Consider the following 22,272-nt stretch of genomic DNA (forward strand, 5'->3'; position numbering starts at 1 on the left):
TTTCACATTCAATCGGAAGGGTAGCCTCTAGTCCATAAACTAGCTGGAATGGAGTGAAACCAGTGGCATCCTTCACAGAGGTTCGGTAGGCCCACAAGGCAGGGAACAACATCAAATGCCAGTTAGACTTATGCATGCCAACGGTACGTTGAAGCATCATCACCAAGATCTTATTGATAGCTTCAACTTGGCCATTGGACTGAGGGTAGTATGGAGTTGAACTATCGTGCTGCAAGCCTAGCTGGGTTGTTAATTCCGACATCATACGATTACGGAAATGCTTCCCGTGATCAGTGACGATGGCTTGAGGGACGTTGAATCGCGAAATAACATGATTAAATAAAAATTGCGCCGCTGTGTGACCGTCTTCAGTTAATGTAGGCATCGCCTCAGCCCATTTAGTAAAGTAATCGACGACAACGATAATGAACCCATGCCCCTCGGCCAAGCGAGGGTTACGGGTCATATAATCAATGCCCCATTTTGCAAAAGGGTCGACGGAAACAACAGGGTGCAATGGAGCAGGAGGCACTCACATCTTCCGCTGGTATATCTGGCACTCGTGACAAGAGCGGACGGCAAGGATGCAATCCTTAAAGATAGAGGGCCAAAAATAGCCAGCACGAAGGATTTTTTGGGCAGTAGCATATCCGGACATATGACCGCCACAGGCACCGGAGTGGCAGTCATTCAAGACTCGCTCAGCCTCCTCAAGAGTAAGACAACGGCGGAGAACAGAGTCGGCGCCGAGACGATATAATGTATCCCCAATGATACGGTATGGTTGAGATTGATGACGAATCCTTCGCCGAGCGTCTTTGGACACGCCCGGGCGAAAGGAGGACGTTTGCAGATATATAATTATATCTCCGTACCATGGATCGAGGGTGCTAATGAGGAATAAGGACTCATCCGGAATTTGATCCTCGATGTGAGAGGTCGGGGAAGAAGATGGCAAAGAGCAAATTAACTCAGCAAACACAAGGGATTTCTTGGACTTGGCAGTGGTAAATTCCAAGTCAAACTCTTGGAGGATAACAATCCACTTTGAGTACTTGCCCCCCAGCAACTGGCGTGACAATATATACGTCATGGGGTTGCAGTCAGAAATCACAGTAGTGGTACGCAACAGAATATAATGACGGAAACGTTGGACGGCACAAACGACGGCCAAAGCCAACTTCTCGACATAGGCATATCGAGTTTCCGTGTCTAAAAGGTTGCGGCTGAGATAATAGATAACATGTTCAGTGCCATCATCGTCAGCTTGAACGAGAACCATGCCGATAGTGGTGTCGCCAAATATAGAGTGTAGTCGCGATAATAATTCGGAGGACGGAGCAATGGACCAAAAACAAGGAGGCCCTTGAGACGCTCAAAAGATTCCTGAGTAGTGGTATCCCAGTGAAAAGGGACATCGCGCTTTAGTAATCGTGTAAAACCTTTGGCCACCTCGGCATAGTTTGGAACGAAACGACGTAAAAAATTTGCTTTACCCTGCAAGCTTTGCAATTGCTGTAAAGAAGCAGGGGGAGGAAGATTCACTATAGCCTCGACTTTAAGGGGATCCAAACAGATGCCCTCTCGGGAAACAACAAACCCGAGAAGTCGGCCAGATTCAACGCAGAAGACACATTTGTGAGGATTAAGCCTAATTCGGTAGTATCGACAGCGAAGAAAGATTTCGCGAAGGTGCTTAGGATGGTCCTGACGTTTGGCCGAATGAGCAGGGAGATCATCCAGGTAAGGTTGTACAATGTGTCGAATGTCATGAAACGCATAAGACATTGCACGCTGGAAGGTAGCACCGACATTTTTAAGACCGAAAGGGAGCTTCTTATAGGCAAAAGTGCCCCATGGACAGATAAAGGCAGTTTTGTGTTGATCACCGGGAGCAATATTGATCTGGTTATAGCCAGAAAAACCGTCCATAAAAGAATACATTTCACTTCCGGCACACTCGTCAATAATTTGATCAATGAATGGTGTGGGAAAATTATCTTTAGGACAGGCCCGATTTATATCACGATAATCGACACAAACACGGATTGTACCCTGTTTTTTAGTCACAGGGACGATATTTGAAACCCAATCTGTGAGCGGAATAGGATAAATAAAACCGGCTTTAAGAAGCTTCTCGACTTCGGCCTTGATAGCTGCAGCCTTTCGGGGGTGTACAGGGCGTAAACGTTGGCGAACAGGCTTAGCACCTGGGTACGTGATTATCTCATGCACCACTATACTAGGATCAATGTCGGGCATTTCTTCATAGGACCACGCGAAGACATCACGAAATTCGCGAAAAAGATTAGAATACAGTTGAATCTCCTCCGGAGTACAAGTGACTCCAATGTGAAGATGCTCGACAATCCCTGGTTTCACAGAGATGTCGATGGGCTGGGTTTGCGTAATGTTTGCCATATTCCCTTCAGAAGACACCTGATAAATCTGAATAGGTGTTTGAAGGATCTGAGATGGGAGACAAGGAGCAAACCGCTCGAGACAAGTGAGAAAATTTTGCGGGGCAGGTAGAAACGAGGAACGATGGTGAAAATCATTCCAAGGAGGTTCCTCTAGAGACATAGTCTCAATAATAGCTTCATCGGAAGAGAATGTTTCTTGTAAAGGATCCGAAGAAGTTTTATCTACAAGCCCTGAGGATGGATCGAATGAATGGAGAATCGTGCTCGAAGGAGCAAGTTCAGAAGAAGGAGTCGATGCAGCAATAATTTCAACATAGTTGAGTTCCGCAGGACTCAATGGCATCTGGTCACCCCAAGAATCTACTTGGTCAGTGGGAGGAATGATCCACGGATCAGAACAAGTAGTAATCATATTAACAGAGGCGACGTTAGGAGGTGGGAGCAGAAAAACACCCATAAGAGCGGGATCTTTGAAAAGTCCAGCTCCCAGACTCTCAGATAATTGCAAGGTATGCTCCACAAAAGGGATGTTACCCTCAGAAGAAGAAGCGAAGAATGATAGCTGGTCTATGGTAACAATCTTCCCTTGATGAGGGAATCGAATAATACAAAACAGAGATGAAGCAACAGCTTTCATCGCGTAGATCCAGCTACGTCCGAGAAGGAGGTTGTAGGTAAGAGTAGCGTCAACGACTTCAACTTCCATTTCGACCGTCTTCCCTTCCAAAGTGATGGGTAAACGTTGGAGTATACCATAAGGACGAGAGGCTCTTCCATCAAAAGCTTCCAAGGTTGTGGGAGACTGACTCAGCGTCGGGGATCCGATGGCTTTCCAACAGGCAACAAACATGATGCAAGTAGAAGCACCTTCATCAATGATTGTTCGATGAATTGTTTTGGAATCAATGATAACCTGTATAAGGAAAGCAATTTGGGGAGGCAGTCTCTGTGTATGGCGTTCTAAGTCAAAAGTAATTAAATCCGAATCTGCCGGGTCTATGCCACCAATAGCGGATAGCAAGGACTTCCTCTGAGAAGGGCAGCTCTGGAGAACTTCTAAAGCGGACATAGCTGACGGAGTCTGTGCTAAGTCCTCAACGATATTGTAGTGTTGTGCAGCACGAGCATTTGGGTTGTAAGAAGATTTCCGGAGTACTCCTTTTGGAGGGGGTCGAAGAGGCGTCTCAGTAGTAGGTCTCTCAATGTGGAGCAGACCCGAACTGAACGGAGGAGCACTAGAGGGTATCTCAGGCTCCTTCCCGGCAGATGGCGGATAATCTTTTGTTCGAGTACTGATATTAACAAGTATCGTTCCAGCCATAAACACTTGAGAACCGAAGGAAGAGGGAGGCTGAGATGGGTCAGCCACCATTTGAGTTTTTTGAGTTTGCTGTGAGGGAAAGGGTTCTTTAAGCACCGCAGGAGTCCCGGGAGCACCTTTCAACAAACGACTAACTTCGGACTGCCTCGGGCAGTCCTTGGTATAGTGATCCTCATCACAGATAAGGCAAGGATACTTGTGTTTGCGTTTGGCACCGTCCTCGGGCGGAGGTTTAGGGGCTTCCTGCTTGGTTTGATCTGGTTTATTCTTCGCTTTCCCTTTCTTTTTCCCTTTCGAGGCTTTGTTTGCCATGGTGGATTGGACGGCATTAACCTCGGAAGTAACATTCAGAATGGGTGCTACCTGGGAAGGTGGTTCGTTCGTAGCAGTGGATTTTTGCTTCCCAGGGTTCGCGGGATTCTTTTTTGAGGATGAACTAACCGAACCAATAATACCGTCAACAGTTGGTGTTGGCGGGGCTTTAGATGTTCCTGGCCTTGGGGCATCAGGCAGATAATCATACAATGTACCTGACTGAGAGTAAACCAAGTCAAGGTACTGAGTGCACGCAATAGCTTGCTCTTCAGTGACACACGCCCCCATGGCAATGTCCCGAGCTATTGGAGGAACGAATGAAGTTGTGAACCAATCGGTAAGAAGCTGGTCGGGAATCCAAAATTTAATCATACGCCTACGCCGTCTCCATTCATGGATATGATCAGAGATATGCGTAGCCGTTGTTTGTCTTAGGGATGTGAGGAGGTGTGTACCCATTTCATATCGAATGGGTAACTAAAAATGCGTGAGAAATGCCATAGCCAAGGAGTTAAAATCCTGAAAGGATCCGCGATTGAGCTCAATATACCACTTAGCTGCAGAGTCAGTGAGAGTCCGTTGAAAAAGGCGAAGCCGAATTGAATCGTCAAGCCACGAATTGGATGAGCACCAAAGGTGATAAGTCATAACATGGGCTTGTGGATCTTCATTAGCTTTACCATCGAATTTTGGACAGTCACCGGGAATTTTTGTTGGAACTGGAGGCCAATATGGGTTATGAAGAATAGGATCATTGGTCAATTTAGACACATCCGGTAATTCTAAAGTTGCTAAGAAAGGTAATTTAGGATTAAAGGACATCTGGGGCTACTGTTGAGATGGAGCACCAGGGTTCCAACCAGGTGGCGGTTGCCCCCAAGGGCTTGGTCCGGACAGGTTTGGCCCCATAGGATTTGGTCCATAGGGACTTGGGTTCTGCCCCCCAGCGTTCCATGGATTACCAAACGGTCCTGCAGAAGCACCATATGGTTGCGAATAAGTCTGATAAGGATTTGTCTGCAGTTGTTGGTAATTTTGATACGGGGCAAACAACGGTTGCCCTTGAGTTTGTTGGTGACCATAAGGTGGCTGGACTCCAAACTGAGTTTGAGAAACAAGCTGAGTTTGATAGGTCTGTTGAGATTGAACTCCAGCTTGCATTTGAAAACCGGATGGGGTCTAGGGTCCAGCTTGGGGGAAAAAACCAGGTAGAGCAGTGCCAGGAGGATGTCCTGTTGGTTGGGCTATCTGGCCGGAAGGAAAACCTTGTTGATATTGAGGTTGACCTCCTTGCCCAGAAGGTTGTACCTGCTAGGAAAGGAGTTGTTGTTGCGCAATTGAAGGTTGTCCCAACGGACCAGATGGCTGAGTGGGCTGGGCAGTTGGTTGGCCTGATTGGATTTGAGGCTGACCGACTTGCCCAGAAGGTTGACTATACTGGACGGTGGGCTGACCAAGTGGTTGGACAACTTGTCCAGATATTGGGCCACACTGGACATTGGGTTGGTTTGGGTTAACATATGATTGACCAATTTTTCCAGTGGGGTAACCTTGCTGGATACCAGGTTGAGCTTGTTGAATAGAAGATTGACCTGACCAATGTACGGAAACAGGGGTAACAGGGACGGTGACCAATGGTGACAAATTACTGTGTAACAGATGCCCCCTAAAGCATGAGGAGAGGTTCAACGTCAGAACCTTGGTTGTATCTTTCTCTGTTGATTATTCATTAATAAACGACTACTGTTATGGTTCCAATCTCATTGTTCATCATGATAATGTTTGGTTTATTTCCTTTCTGACTGAAATATAATTGTATTTTAGTGGATTTTATGCTTGTATTTTCTTCGTTATTTGCATGTGCAGGTATCCATACGCGGGGATCGCAAGGATTGTGACCTACCGGAGAAAGGGAACGGGAGTATCAACTCTTCTTCGACATTAGCGTTGGACTCCAGGTTGGTTCTCGTAATCCACTTTCAGTATGCAACTAGGAACTTGCATAGTAGCGTGATTTGATTGTTGCTAGACCCATTTTGGGCTAGTGGGATCGCCTCTGTCCGCAGAGGGGATTTACCTCTCCAACAATTTGGCGACTCCACTGGGGATCGAACCCAGAATCTCTGGTTCCGTAGACCACCAGAAGAGAAAAATGGACCACCAGAAGCAAAAGGGTTTCCATGGAAGGACTGCCCTTGTTGGTCTTGAGGGGGTTGTATGGGACATTGGGCAGACGACACTTGGCCACCATGAAAAGAGGTGGAACCCCAGTTAATTGACAATGGAACTGATACCTCAACAATCGGTTGAGACGACAAATAGTGCTCGTATGGCCCCTCTGTTGGGACATTTGACGTAGGATCAAAGACTCCAAATAAAGAAGCCGAAGGATGACTAAAAATAGGAGTCGAAGAGGCTGCACATACCGTTGGAGCGGTTGTGATTGAGGTAACAGACACACTGCGATTTTGCGGAGTAAAAGGCTCCGTGGTGGGAAAAGTGTGTGGTGACCAGATAGAACCTGTGAAAGGAGTTCCAGAGGGCATAGTATCCCTTAATGCTTTATACCCTGGTGGTAGGTCGCCAGTAGTAGGAGTACTACTGATAGGTGTAGGGCCCGTTGCGGTGGGAATTTCACCGCTCGTCGCAACGGACTCGTCGGTCGTAGTAGGGGACAAGTCTTCCATGTCAGAGGAAGAAGTTGGGACTGACACACGAGGAGAAGTATAGTCCCAAAAAGGGACACTGTCCTCAAAAGGTTCCCAAACAGGGTTCCAATGAAACTCGTAAGTCTCGTCGCCGGGGGCACGAGAACTAATTGGTTGTATACTTGGAACCAGAGAAAGAGTTGCACTCACAACCGGTATCTCGGAAGACGAAATTGGTAATTCCGCCAGGATGAAACTTCACAAAACCTAGGGAATCTACCGAGACAAAATCCCTACTCAAACTAACGCAAACAAAATCTAATCAGGTAAATGTTATCGTGGCCGAATAAATTTTAGGACGCAAAGACACAACTTGACCTTTTCATATTTTAAGAGTCGAGAAAAGGACAAAAAGATGACTCTAGTCTCCTTCGAATGTTTAATGAGCACGAAGTGACAAGACGCTCACTGGCACCTTTTCTTTTAAGGAGTCCGAAAAGGATCAAAAGTGACTACTCTGGAGACTCTAGGCAAAGGGTTTACCAAACAATCCGTAAAACTGCTTATACACCTTGGCAATCAGATGAAAACCAGACTTCCCGTACTGCAGTCAATCTTCCCGAATGCTGTGTTCAATGCATTACAGCTTGTAAGGTGGCAGACTCGGCTTCCTGTGGATAAAGGATGATAACCTAGTGGGGTCTCCCTTTTATACGCGACGGTACGTGGGAGCTCAGTCCGTACTGGTACTTGTTGTCTCTCAGGAGGAATCACCCAACCATTAGTGAGGCAATAGTTACCAGGTTTTATGACGCCAGAACACATCTCTAGCCTAGACCTCTAGAATATGTGCGTTAGGTTCCAATGTGTTGTTAGGTTCATTCAGTTTATTTTACAGTTGATCTTCAATTAAGTTTCAGTTTTTTGGTCCTACCGTATGTGATCTCTCAAAACTTCCTAAATGCAAACTACATGCCAAAATTATATCATTTCGTTCAATGAATTCTAACTACAGAAGGGTTGATATTTTCAAACAAACAAAATGAACAATAAACAAGCAACAAAGATCCTAATGCAGCTAATAACAAGAAATGAAACTTTTTCTTTTCTTTTCTTTTTAAAAGCAACAAATAACAATAAATGCTAACTAATATAATGCAAAAAGATCTTTTGTTTTTTTTCCTTTTAAAATGGCATAATGCATTTAAACAAATCTCAAGAGATATTAACAAGCATGAACAAACAAAATTCACTCAATGCAAAGAGAACCAAATCTGAAACACCAAGATGAACCGTTAAAACAAGGAAAAGCACACAGACCTTCAATGAACCATGTGATCTAAGTTCAAATGAAGTCAAACAAAATCCAAAAAAGCTAGAAGTGAATTGCCCGAAGCACGGAATAACAAGCTTTAACAACTACTAGACACGTGCGGAAAACAACCAAAAAGTTGACTGGGTAATCAAACCAAAACTTCCCACAGAAGGCTTGACATGCAAAGCCACTAGGTACTCTAGGGCTAAGATACGAAATCGATAGAAATAAGCAAACAACTGAAGGATAAAAGTAACAACCAGTCAAACAGAGGTCCAACACACTCCCAGAAGCTGTAAAAGATATACAAAGATAAAAATCTGAGTTTAAAGAGCTTCCAACAAACAGACTGGCAAAATTCACAGGACTGGCGCGACTGTCAGCTTGCAACTTGCGCTATCAAGGAATTGGTGCGAGTTGCAGTGGTGCAACATGCGCCAACTGGCGCCACTGTCAGAGATAAAAACGCGCCGACACAGTTTGCTGACCAAAAAATAAATAAAAGAACCCAGGGTCTGGTCAACAGTACTGAAACAGATCGAACAGCAGAAAACAACTTCAAAGCTAACTCAGAAAGCTCATTTATACAAGCAGGCAAGAGAAAACTAACATGCAAGACAAACTCCAAGCCGTTCGGTTCATAAACCAAACCGGAGATCAACTGAAGTGGCGTTGATATACTCCGCTAATGCAAAGCAATAGCGTTTCAAAGGCTGCCTGGCCGTGCTTCAGACTCCGTCCAAGGTTTATGAATCAAACAACAAATAGCTCTTCCCCAGTGGAGTCGCCAAATTGTTGGAGAGGTAAATCCCCTCTGCGGACAGAGGCGATCCCACTAGCCCAAAATGGGTCTAGCAACAATCAAACCATGCTACTATGCAAGTTCCTAGTTGCATATTGAAAGTGGATTACGAGAACCAACCTGGATTCCAACGCTAATGTCGAAGAAGAGTTGATACTCCCGTTCCCTTGCTCCGGCAGGTCACAATCCTTGCGATCCCCGCGTATGGATACCTGCACATGCAAAGAACGAAGCGAATACAAGCATAAAATCCACTAAAATACAACTATATTTCAGTCAGAAAGGAAATAAACGAAACACTATCATGATGAACAATGAGATTGGAACCATAACAGTAGTCGTTTATTAATGAATAATCAACAGAGAAAGATACAACCAAGGTTCTGACGTTGAACCTCTCCTCTGGCTGGGCGAGCAACTATGTATATCTTGCAATAGACCTTCTCTCTCTCAGACTTCCGGCAGCATAACCTCCCTATGCTTCAAGACTCTTGCTATCACTCAAGACAAGCATAACCACAACTAGCATTACTCAAAAACTAGCTTGTCTAATGCATGAGGACAGACTTTTATAGATGGAGAAGGGAGGAAGATACAATGCACCAGGACACCCATTGTGGATTGACATTATCTCCGAAAAGCCACTACGGATAGATGTCAAGGATAGATGATGACTCTCGACCTCTATCAGATGGATTTTATCCTCAAAAGACTTCGCGATCTGAAGGGAAAAAACATATGGGTGCGCGTTTGTCAAAAATCATTACCAAACTTGGTTGGCGCGGGTGTTGTTCTAAGACAGAGCGCCAATGGTCACGCCCCCTTTTGAGGATCTCAGTGGTTGGCGCGGGAAAGACACCGTGAACCCGCGCCAATGGAAAAAGGGCACTTTTCAGGGATATTTTGCAGAAGGTGTCTTCAGGGAACATGAAGTACATACTAAGGGGAACATAATGCAAGTGTTTTTAGGTTATGTCACTGTTCACAGGTCCCGAAATGCGTCCTCCAATGTACGGAAACAGGGGTAACAGGGACGGTAACCAATGGTGAAAAATTACTGTGTGACAGCTGAAATGAGGTTCTTTTGGCTGCCACTGTCGATAATGAATTGCAGCGGCGAACCCTTCACCCACATCTGTGAGTGGAAAAGATGTTCCCCCTCCTATGAATATTTAGGCTCATTTTTCTGGATCTTAGCAGTGGCAACAGTGGCGCTGGGATCCGCATCAATGATCTGCTTCCCTTTGCCATTCCCCTTGTTGGGTTCTGGCTCAGGATCGAAACATGCATCTGATTCGAAAGCCTTCAACTCAGCCACTAGCGACTGCTTGGTCTGACACTCACTTGTGTTGTGAGTGGGGCTCTTGTGGAACTCACAACACTTTATTGTGTCCTTTTTCGACTTCGTGGTGTTGTTCTTTTCTTGCGGCTTCGACGGGTTGTCTTTGGTCACCCCGCTTTGGCTTTGTCCTTTGGTCTTCGGATTCGCAGATCCAAAGTCTCGCTTCTTCTGTTTGAACTTTTGTTCAATTTTGACAGCATATCGGTATGCCGTTCCAAGCGAGGAGATGTTCAGGAACTCCATCTCTTCCTAGATGTATCTGTGTAGGCAGCTGTGGTATTTGAGTACCAAATGCAACTCAGAGTCCTTGATACCCAACTGTGTGCGAAGGGTATGAAAAATTTCTGTGAACTCCGACACATCTTGGTCCCTTCCCTACCGTAGTGTGGTCCATTTGATGTATTTGTCCTCATAACTTTTGACAGGGTAGTACTTCTCCTTGACGACTCCCCCGAATGAATCCCAAGTGGGTGCAACTGAAAATAGTGAGCCCGTACTTTCATTCTTTTGTGCACAGTAGGTTTCCCACTAGTCCTTGATGTGGGGTGTTGCTTTGAGAAGAGCGAAAACAATCTTTTCCCGACTCGAAAATTCATGAACAGAAAAATACCCATCTAGCAGATTTAACCATTTATCTACGGCATCTGCGTCTATTTGACCCTCGAAGATGGGGATTTCAAAATTAACTTGTACCTTAAACGGTGTGGCTTTTGTAGAGTAGCTGTTGGAAGCCGATGCGTCGCCTTCATCTGCACAATGTTGTCCATCATCGTGTTCCTTTGTCGCTCGAGGGCTTCTTCGAGCAAGATTTTGATAGGATCTCCTGCCCCCTCGTCTTTCTTTTCATCCACCATGGGAGGTCATCGGGATTTGCGAGGCTGGTCTTGCAAAGGTTCGACTAGTTCAAGCCCTAACTCCTTATATCTCGACCTCGTTGGGGACATGCAAAGAAAAATCATACCGCTTTGATACCACTGATCCGGATTTAAACAGGAACACAACAAATTAAATAGATAACCATGAACACAGAGATGCAATGGAAATAATACTTCATTTCATTAATGTAAAATACTGAAATATGCTTACAAAAAGCAATGGAAATAAACCAGCTAGGGCGATGGTAGCTTATCTCTGAGAAGAGATGTGGCAGCTACATGTCTCTGAGTTGTGTTACAATGAGACTCGAAGGCCTATTTATTGTTGAAAAACAATGGAAAACCCTTAACATCCCAAAACCTAACCCTAGAAGATGAAATGCCAAATTGTGGGCCCCGTTTGGGTAAATTGGTACATCAATTTCCTGGGGTCGTAACTTTGGCATACGATCTTCGTTTGACGCGTACAATAGCTCATTAGAAAGATTTGTCCAAGCACTACAACTTTGGGAAGAGAAACATCAATCATGGACCCATGTTGCTCCGAGATTTCCCAAAAAACATCGTTCAGGGCCTCAAAACAGCTCTGGAAGTTCAGGACCCGAAAAACTTCTAAAAATAGTATGTTGTGCAACAATTTAGGAAACTGAAAAACTGAAAGAGACAATTTTGGGGGTCAAAATGGGATAGGTGGGTGGCCACCAACATCCACTTGGATCATTCCTGCCCCCTTAGGAAGCAAAGGTCACCATTGCATTGTGTTCCTCCATCTTCTGAACTTGGTCCCTGGTGAGATGTTCTTCAATCTCGGATGTGTCTAGTAATGGTGGGAAGCATGGTCGAGGGCCGTACACATTGAACACTTGGTGCAAGCGAAGGAATGGAGGAATGTTGTGCTCCAAAGCATTATTTCCCACAGCCTTAGTAATGGTGTAAGGACCATGTCGGCGTGGTTGGAGCTTCTGATGGGCTCTTGCAAGGCGTTATTTATGCAGACGCAACTAGACTTTGTTGCCCACCTGAAGCTTGTGTGGTACCCCTGTGGGTGAGGAGAAGTTGTTCCTGTGTTCTGTCATGATCGTATTCCTTTGCTGATGCTACTGCGTGGAGGAACCCTTCGCGGGGGTCATGGATTTGGTGACGATCTTCCCCTTACTTTGGGAGCGAATCAGATAGAAAATGAATTTCCTAGTCTGGAAGATGAGCTTGCTGCCTTTCTTAGCAATGATCAAAGAGGTGGTGGTAGGTGGGGATACCTTCGATATCCTGTATAATGAATCACCCAAAGAAATAATGATAGCGCAAGGCCTTGACTCATACACAACATGTCGCCTCCACAAGTATGGCTGGCCTAATAGTACATCACAAACATCCAGAGGTGTAACATCACACAATACCTTGTCTGTGAAGGGCTTGATGTTGTAGGGAAGGCGGAATTACTGGTGAACTTTGAGATCTTGTCCTTCATGAAGCCACCCGATACTGTATGGCTGCGGATGTGGTGTAGTCAATAGGCCCAACCGCTTCACGACCTCTGCTGAAATGAGGTTCTTTTGGTTGCCACTGTCGACAATGAATTGCAGCGGCGAACCCTTCACCCACATCTGTGAGTGGAAAATACATTCCCCCTCCTCTGGCGGTGGCAATAGTGGCGCTGGGATCTGCATCAATGATCTGCTTCCCTTTTCCATTCCCCTTGTCAGGTTCTGGCTCAGGGTCGGAACATGCATCTGATTCGGAAGCCTTCAACTCGGACACCAGCGGCTGCTTGGTCTGACACTCACTTGTGTTGTGAGTGGGGCTCTTGTGGAACTCACACCACTTTCTTGTATCCTTTTTCGACTTCGTGGTGTTGTTCTTTTCTTGCGGCTTCGACGGGTTGTCTTGGGTCACCCCGCCTTAGCTTTGTCCTTTGGTCTTCGGATTTGCAGATCCAAAGTCTTACTTCTTCTGTTTGAACTTTTTCTCGATTTTGACAGCATATCAGTAAGTCGCGCCAAGTGAGGAGATGTTCAGGAACTCCATCTCTTCCTGGATGTATCTGTGTAAGCAACCACGTTATTTGAGTACCAAATGCAGCTCAGAGTCCTTGATACCCAACTGTGTGCGAAGGGTATGAAAAATGTTTATGAACTCTGGCACATCTTGGTCTCTTATCTGCCGCAGTGTGGTCCATTTGATGTATTTGTCCTCATAGCTTTTGACAAGGTAGTACTGCTCCTTGACGACATCCCGGAATGAATCCCAAGTGGGTGCGTATGAAAATAGTGAGCCCGTACTTTCATTCTTCTACTCGCAGTAGGTTTCCCACCAATCCTTGACATGGGGGGCTACTTTGAGAAGAGCGAAAACAATCTTTTCCCGACTCGAAAATTCATGAACAGAAAAATACCCATCTAGCAGATTTAACCATTTATCTACGACATCTGCATCTATTTGACCCTTGAAGATGGGGATTTCAAAATTAACTTGTACCTTAAACGGTGTGGCGTTTCTAGAGTAGCTGTTGGAAGCCGATGCGTCGCCCTTGAGTAGCCGTTGAAGGATCTGCGCAAAGTTGTCCATCATCGCGTTCCTTTATTGCTCGAGGGCTTCTTCGAGCAAGATTTTGACAGGCTCTCCTACCCCCTCGTCTTTCTTTTCATCGACCATGCGAGGCCGTCAGGATTTGCGAGGCAAGTCTTGCAAAGGTTCGACCAGTTCAAGCCCTAACTCCTTATATCCCGACCTCGTTGGGAACATGCAAACAAAAACAGAGAAAAAGCATACCATTTTGATACCACTGATCCGGATTTAAACAGGAACACAACAAATTACATAGATAACCATAAACACAGAGATGCAGCAGAAATAATACTTCATTTCATTAATGTAAAATACTGAAATATGCTTACAAACAACAATGGAAATAAACCAGCTAGGGCAATGGTAGCTTATCTTTGAGAAGATATGCGGTGGCTACATGCATCTAAACTGTGTTACAATGAGGCTCGAAGGCCTATTTATTGTTGAGAAACAATGGAAAACCCTTAACATCCCAAAACCTAACCCTAGAAGATGAAACGCCAAATTGTGGGCCCTGTTTGGGTAAATTGGTACATCAATTTCCCGGGGTCGTAACTTTGGCATACGATCTCCATTTGATGCGTACATTAGCTCGTTAGAAAAATCTATCTGAGCACTACAACTTTGGGAAGAGAAACATCGGTCCATGGACCCATGTTTCTCCCATATTTCCCAAAAAACTTCGTTTAGGGCCTCAAAACAACTCCGGAAGTTCAAGACCCGAAAAACTGCTAAAAATAGTAAGTTGTGCTACAATTTAGGAAACTGAAAAATTGAAAGAGACAGTTGTGGGGGTCCAAATGGGATAGGTGGGTGGCCACCAACATCCACCTGGATTCACTCATAAATGCAACATAGCATGATGTATCATTTAAACACTTTAGCAACATAAGCATCATCACCATTGATAAGAATCATTAGGTACCAAAGACTTCTAAACATAATGCCAACAATGCAATATTAGAAGCATAACATATTCTCCCCCTGAACCTGTGCCACCTGTTCACTGTCAGATCTGATCATTGCATATATCAGTAAGAAATATCAAGGCATCATCATCAATCAGATATACATCAAGTCATCAACAACTTATGAGGATCAAAAGCACTTCTAAATAACATCCACAGACTGTAGTCATCAATCATCAAGACAGAAAATATAATTGATAATTGTTTGAACCATATCAGATCATTTTTCTGAGTCTGTCCCACTGCTTCTTCATCAAACCAACATATACACGACTGTGTAGCTTCGAACTCGTGTATATACGCGACTTATCTTCATGATAACTGCATATGAGAATTAGAACACTGAAATTTCATACTCTCAGTTTCTCCTAAGTCTGTTTTGTCTGTATACTGAGCTATGCCACATATTTCTGGTTGTACTTCCTTCTTCTTCCATACCTTGGAGTGTGATGATGTTTGATCCTTTTGGTATGTTGGCTGAATTTTACTCCTGCATTCTTTTGTTATATGACCAAACTTGTTACAAGCATAACATCTTATATGTTTCATATTCCCTCTATAACAGTTAATGGCTTTGTGACCAAACATATTGCAAGAAAAACAATATCCCTTAAAGTACCTGGAATCTGATGATCTTTCTGTGTGACGGTTATTAGCTTGAATCGTTCTACTTTTGCATTTGGCTGCAACATGTCCAAAATTATGACATATAAAACATTTAACATTGTTCATTAGAGGAAAGAACCGATTATCATTTCCATAGTTAGGAGTAAATGATTTTCTTTGAAGACTTTTTTTCCTTGGTTGTTGATGGGGTTAACCTCTTATCTCCTTGTTGAGCATTTCAGATTTTGCACTAGAGTTCTTTGCTTCAGTTTGTGAGCTAGATTCACCTTTAACAGTTTCATGAAAACCAAGACCAGATTTGATGGTAGGAGACCTTTGACTACTAAGAATATCATCCAAAATCTTAGTACTATCTTGAAATCGTAAAAGTTTATAATTTTCTTCTAATTTACCTTTTAGGATATTTACCTCAACCTGATATTGCTCTTCCTTTTCAAGATACTGCTTCTTCATGATTTCTTCAACTTTTATTCCTTCTTCCACTTGTTGCCTTAATTCGAGAACTTCATTTTCTTTTTCTTCAAATGCTTGGAGTAGTTCTTCATTCTGCTTATTTGAATTTTTGAGATCTTCTTTTAGAGAAACGACCATAGCTTCAAGACCTTCACAGTAATTGGTTCTTTCTATAAGTTCTTTGGTTGTTGTGTCCTTTTCATTCACTTCATTTCTCAATGATGTCACTTCATCCTGCAGCCTTTGACTTTGATCATCCTTTTATTTGTACTGATTATTTATTTTGTTTCCTTCCTCCAGTTGCGCTTTTAACTTGGTAACTTCTTCTTTGTAGGCACATTCCATTTTATCAATTAGATTATTTTAATCTCTAATTATGTCTGTGAGATTTTTAAATTCTGCCTCTATTTGATTTCTTTCTCTTTCACCCATAAGAGAAAATTCAGTTGTTTCGTTGTCACTTTCATTATCTTCAAATGAACAGAGAAATGTATCACCAGAGGACAACAAATTCATACCTGATAGTTCTTTTGCTTGTTCATCTTAATTCTAAAGTGATTCTGAATCTGAAGAGTTGCTTCCACATAAAGGCCAATCGTCTCCTACCCACTATCGTAGTTCCTTTGAGATTTATTCTTCTTTTGAGGTGCTTTCTTCTTTAGCTTCTTTCCCATTGTTACTACGGATCTCCTTCAAGCGATCAAGCTTCTGTCAAAGGACCTACTCTCATACCAATTGTTGGGAATAATACTGAGAGGGGGGGGGGGTAAATCAGTATTTACAAATCAATAAATTTTCCATTTCCATAATCAGATTTACATACGCTAATTTATTGAAGGGAACTCGTGTGTGCACACAATTGTTCTTAAGGCAACCAATGTATATCCAATGATTTTATGATTAAGTTGATTCATCATATGTCGATCTTTAATCAGTGCATCCGCACTTTATTTAAACATTAAACAGTAACCATGTGCAATAATAATAGAATAAACCATCACACATAAGCAACACACATGAACACTAAGATTTAAGGTGGAAACCCAATGCGAGAGAAAACCACCTGTTGTTGTTGTCTCTATCTTATTTTAATATAAAGAATAATATGTTTACAATCTTGTATTGGTGCAGGATCATACCAGTACACAGGCACCTACCTGTAGAAGGCTACAACCTTCTCTCGTTCTCCAACTTCTACTGGAAGGGAGTAGTGTAGGACACTGATGGCAGAGATAGTATGGACTGGCAGATGGACTAGTAGATGGAGTTCTCCCTAGTTGAGAGGGAGTGTTAAAATTGAAAACTAGGGCCAAAATCCATGTAGGTTTCCTTATTTATGGAATTTGATATTTTTCTTGGATTCCTCTCGTCGAGAGGTGTAGGATTGATCTAAATATCATCCGATTCGACATGTATTCATGGAGACAATTCATCAAGGTCGGTCAACAACCAAATTACCCTCACTTGTCCTCAACGTTTTATTATAAATAGATGTGGCCTTCAAGTCATTTGGTCACTCATCTATTGTGATCTCTCTCCACTTGTCTTTAGGTTTTAGTGGTAGGAGAGATCTAAATAGGATACACTGCCCTAGAAGAGATGCCATAGACCTCAATGTTGTCATGAAGAGATAGCCCTCAACGCAGTCATGGAAGCAAGCCCTTAACGTAGTCATGGAGGAGGCTTCTATAGTGTTTCTATTCCAACGCTGTCCTAGTAGAAGTCATCTAGATGCAGAGAAAGGAGGGTCATGTTATGCCCTAGCTGTTACAGATCCATTTGGGCACATCAACCTCGACTTACACATCATTACTATTAGGGCCCATCAAACCCTAATTCAGTTGTTACATACCCTAATGAAGTCAACCATCAGAATGCCTCCTTCCCAAGAGATTCCATCACTGAAATCACCCAAAAACTACCTCTAAGAAGATCAGCACAAGTAAGCCTTTATCAGGGTGCATTGCAGTGCAGCCCATTACATTGCCAAGGTGCATTGCAGCGTACTTGAGCCCTCTTTGGCCTGTGCTAGGCAAATTTGAGCAAAATATGCATTGGGGTTTGGAATATTATTATCCATAGGATGCCTCTGGAAGTTTCCCAAGGCTATCCACTCCTTTGGGCTCGAAATTGGATGAGGGAGGGAGTTAAGGAACATCAATCCCTTTATCCCTTCCTCCATGGAACTAAATCCTAAGTTTGGGAGGGTATTCATTATCACCATTTATGGCATAAATTCCTTCATTCATCTATAAAAAGACCACTCATATAAGTGATCAAGGGCTGGAAATCATTGAATTATAGTGAGATGTTGTTAGTATGAGACTTGAGTTTGGTTTCAAGTATTGTAATGATGTCAAAATGTCTTGCTTTTTATGAGGAGAGGATGGGATTGAACTGGAGGAGTGACACTGAATCAATCAAATTGGGTTGTAACTCTTCCTTTTACTAATAGTGTTCAAAGATTTTTCCATATGTTTGTGTTGTTTATTGATGCTTTCATATGTGTATTATGCACTTGATTCCATTTTATGTTTAATAAATAAATCATTATCATATGCTTTGATCGATTTTTGTCTTCTGCCTGTGTGCAGGTACTTTTCAAGCGGATTAAGTATGGAAAGGAGTGACATAATTGGTCAAGGGAGATAAGGAGTAAGTGAAAGCTTCAGGTAGGCTTCTTTACTGTCTTATTTAATCTATTGGTTATAGAAAAAGTAGAGAATGTTTTGCACTGTTGTTCTAGACTTAGCTACTAGTCTAGGGGTTTAAGCGTTTATCCGTAGACACTAAAACTTCCAAAAACAAATTGGCGCCTCCACTGGTGATTGATTATCCATATTAGTATCTTATCAGCCTCTTAAGATATTTTTACATACTATACTTGTGGTTGTTGATTGAATTTTAGTCTTATTTCATTGAAAATTGAGTCAAAACTGTGTCAAATTGCCTTCAAAAATGGCTTACTGTCACCAGCGCAGCCCAGTGAAGGACACAGTGCACTGCAATGCACTTCCCGCATAGAGCTAGTGCACTGAAGCGCACTGTCTCTCACTGTAGCTTGCGTTGATCCCTTGAGGGTCAGTTTCCCATCTAGGAGCTGAGGTTTTTTGCCAATTTTCTCTTGTTTGAATGATTTGTTGAATGTCAATGATGTCTTGTCTCTGAAAATAGTCTTTTCATCTCCTTAGGTGGCCCTACTTAGACTAGGATTGATAAATGTTTCTTATGTATTTACTTTGTCATTTTCAATCTATAGTCGAAAGTTAGTTTTTTGGTCGATTGATCTTTGTTGAAAGATAGTGTCGTAAAATCGTCTTTTCCTTCGAAAATCGAATTGTCGTAAAGTCTTCATTCATAAAATATTTATTGATTGGTGTGTGCATATGATTAGTCTTTTTGTTGAAAGTGTCGTAAAGTCTTCATTTCCTTGAAAAGAAATTGTCGCAAAATCGTCATTTTTATGAAAAGAGGTTATTGATCGATTGTGCATTAGTTTTCCTTTTTGTTCATTCACATTAAGGGAAATCGAAAAGAAATACATGCATGTTGCATTGAAAAAGTTTGTGAATTCTTGAAAGGGATAGCTATGGAAATTGCATTAGATGTGCTCTTTTCTCTTTGTCAAAGATCTGAATGCTCTATCCCTACTAGCTAAGGATTTTCATTGTTAATTGAATGGAAATAATTCTTATCATATTAGTTGCATTTTAGTAATTGCAAACATACATCACGTGGTGAACCTTGAAAGGCAAATTCTAAAGAAGATCAACTTAAAATTTATCTGAATTTACCTAATGTGGCGTTGTCACCTAACAAAAAACATTTAGAGGTCTAGGCTAGAGACATGTTCCGGCGTCGTAAAACAAAGCAGTTGTCACTAACCTTTTTGCAATACATCCCGAGTGCGATACCTCATTCCATGTACGTGAGTATATCGTAGCTCTTCCATGTACCTTCGGGTATATAGGGCGGTGTTACAGTACGAAAAGTATATGGGAATGCTCTCACTGTGCGATTTTGCATTAGACAGTGCTTATACGGATTGGGCCTCCATGTACTTTCGGGTATATATGGGAGGACAACACTAGGTTGCTATCCATCCTTAGGTAACCAAGTTTGCCACCTTGTACACTGTGATACACCAAACACAACATTCGAGGAGATTGTCTGCCTGTACTTCTTGGTTCGCTAGGAGGTATTCTGCAGTTCACAATTTCTTGGTAAACCTTTTTCCTAGATTATCCCTCTTTTTTTTTGTTATGTTAGTTTGATTATAATAAATTTAATTGACCGCAGATAACATCCTCCACGCTCACTCCTTAGTTGATCTTAGGTTGAAACATATGGCGACAAATCCGAAGTCCACCGATAAAATAATTCCTTTTGATGGGAATCCTAGTCCTTTTCCTCCTTTTGGAAATATTGGTGCTCCTTATATGGCTACATTGTCCCTTTCAGGATTTACCATTGGCTTGCTAGTATGGTTTTTTTCAACCTCCTTGGTTCAAAATGTCGTGATTTCTTCGTAATCGAGTACACCTCCAACTGGACAAAATCAACCTCCAGTTGATCCTAAAGTTGACACTTTTCCTTCTTCCTCCCTTCTTCCTCTCTGCCTAGTGAAAGTATTGATACTAGTAACTAGGTGGCTAAGAAGAAGAAGAAAGGGAGGAAGAAGAAGAAGGTGCAAATTCAACAGAGGGGAAACCAAGCAACAATTGCTTTGAATGCAACATCTGATGAGAAACCGCCCGTCAGGCCTCACAAAGTTCGATATCCATGCAAAATTTGTGCGGGAGACCATCTTCTTCGGAATTGTATTCATATTCCTGAAATCTTAGAAGAATGGTCTTCTCGTTCACATCATCCTGTCTCATCAACTTCTGGAGATCATGCTGGTGGCACACCATCAACTAGTGGTAGTGAAGTTCATGAAAAGAAGGGAAAAGTTAATTTTCGTTGTAGGTTATGTGAATGGAATCACCCCATTCACCTTTGTCCCTATCTAGATGAAGCCAAAAGAGTGTTGGATAACCGTCCTGCTTCACCACAACTACTTCCATCTAGTTCCAGGAAACTTTCCCTAAATCCTTCACTAGTTGATGAATTCACTAACCAAAATCAACTGTCGGTCAAACCCACTCTCTGAAAGTGAATCCTATTAGTCTATACCCGACCCAAATCAACAATTCAAGGTAATAGTTGACCCGATTTCACCTTCAGTAAATCGTACCTTTCTTGAAGAGAGTGAATATGATGCCACTCAAGTTCTTTTTGTTTCTTCAGATTCTAATGAGCTTGGGGGCAGTCCTCCTATTCCATCAAGATATGAGGAAAATCCTCCAGTTCTCGTAACGCAAGGGGTTAATTCTCTCATTTCTACGGTACCTCCTCCAAGTAGTCTAGTCACTTCCTTTGATTGGAGTCGACTGGCAGGATTCCGCCTTCCTTCTTATGTGCCTTTCCAGATCATAGTACAAGTGTGTAATATGATTGTATCAGGCACTATTATAGATGAAAGTGCATCAGTGAGTATCATTTCCTCAACTACAAGGCAAGCACTCGATTCGCCGCCACTTGTCCCTGTTTCCTAGAATCTGTTGGCTTTTAACAGAGGAACTATTCAACCATTAGGGATCCTCCCTCAGTTGCCTATTACTTTGGGAGGAAAAATCATTTATCTAAATGTGATGGTAGTCCCAGGCCCTTTAAATTACAATTTACTTCGAGGGCGCGACTATGTTTATAACATGGGAGCTATTGTTTCAACACTCTTTCGATTGATGTGTTTCCTGCATGAAGGTAGAATTTTCACCATTGACCAGCTTTCATTTCTTGGTCCAAATATGGCTTCCAGTCAACCATCTTCCCTTATTGGTCCTTATGTACCAATGATATCATCCCCGCGACAGGTTAATTATGTGGCAACCCTTTCCATACCTACATCAACTAACGATCAATTCAGTAAGGTTGTACATCATGTACTAGGGGCATTGGAACCAGATCTCTCCTTCATGACTTCTTATGAGTTGTGATCCAAGGAGTATGAGTATAGTTCTTCGTCTTATGTCAACCTCGTTAAAAAATGAAACAAGGAATATGAGGATAGTTCCTGGTCTTGTGTCGACCTTGTTAAAAAATGAAACAAGGAATATGAGGATAGTTCCTAGTCTTATGTTGACCTCGTTAAAAAATGAAATAAGGAATATGAGCAGAGTTCCTTGTCTTGTGTCAAGCTCATTAAAAAATGAAACAAGGTCCCTTGGAGAAAAGTTCCAAGTCGATTCTTTGGGTAGATCTCGTAAAATCCCAGTCAAGTCTTTCACTTGATCTCGTAAAGGAACCTTCATTCCATCCACCCAATAGCCACGAGTAGTCTACTTAGGTGAATATAATGAAGCTTGGGGGGCATGCACCTAATGGTAAAGTTAATTTTTCTTGTAGGTTATGTGAAGGGAATCACCCCATTCACCTTTGTCCCTATCTAGACGAAGCTAAAAAGGTGTTGGATAATCGTCATGCTTCACTGCAGCGACTTCCATCTGGTTACAAGAGAATCTCTTTCATCATTTTGGGGGGCATGTAAACCAATCTCAAGCATAGATTTTTCATTTC

The 22,272-nt window shown here is 42.6% G+C and overlaps 1 pseudogene; it reads left to right on the forward strand.

Moving 5' to 3' along the window:
* Window positions 1-5,012: 5,012 nt before the first annotated feature.
* LOC149143172 (uncharacterized) overlaps window positions 5,013-22,272 on the forward strand; it is a 195,935-nt pseudogene continuing 178,675 nt past the window's right edge.

This window comes from Pinus tabuliformis, chromosome X, assembly GCF_031772625.1.
Source record: "Pinus tabuliformis cultivar Carrire ecotype Pingquan chromosome X, CPIR1, whole genome shotgun sequence".
NCBI lineage: Eukaryota > Viridiplantae > Streptophyta > Pinopsida > Pinales > Pinaceae > Pinus > Pinus tabuliformis.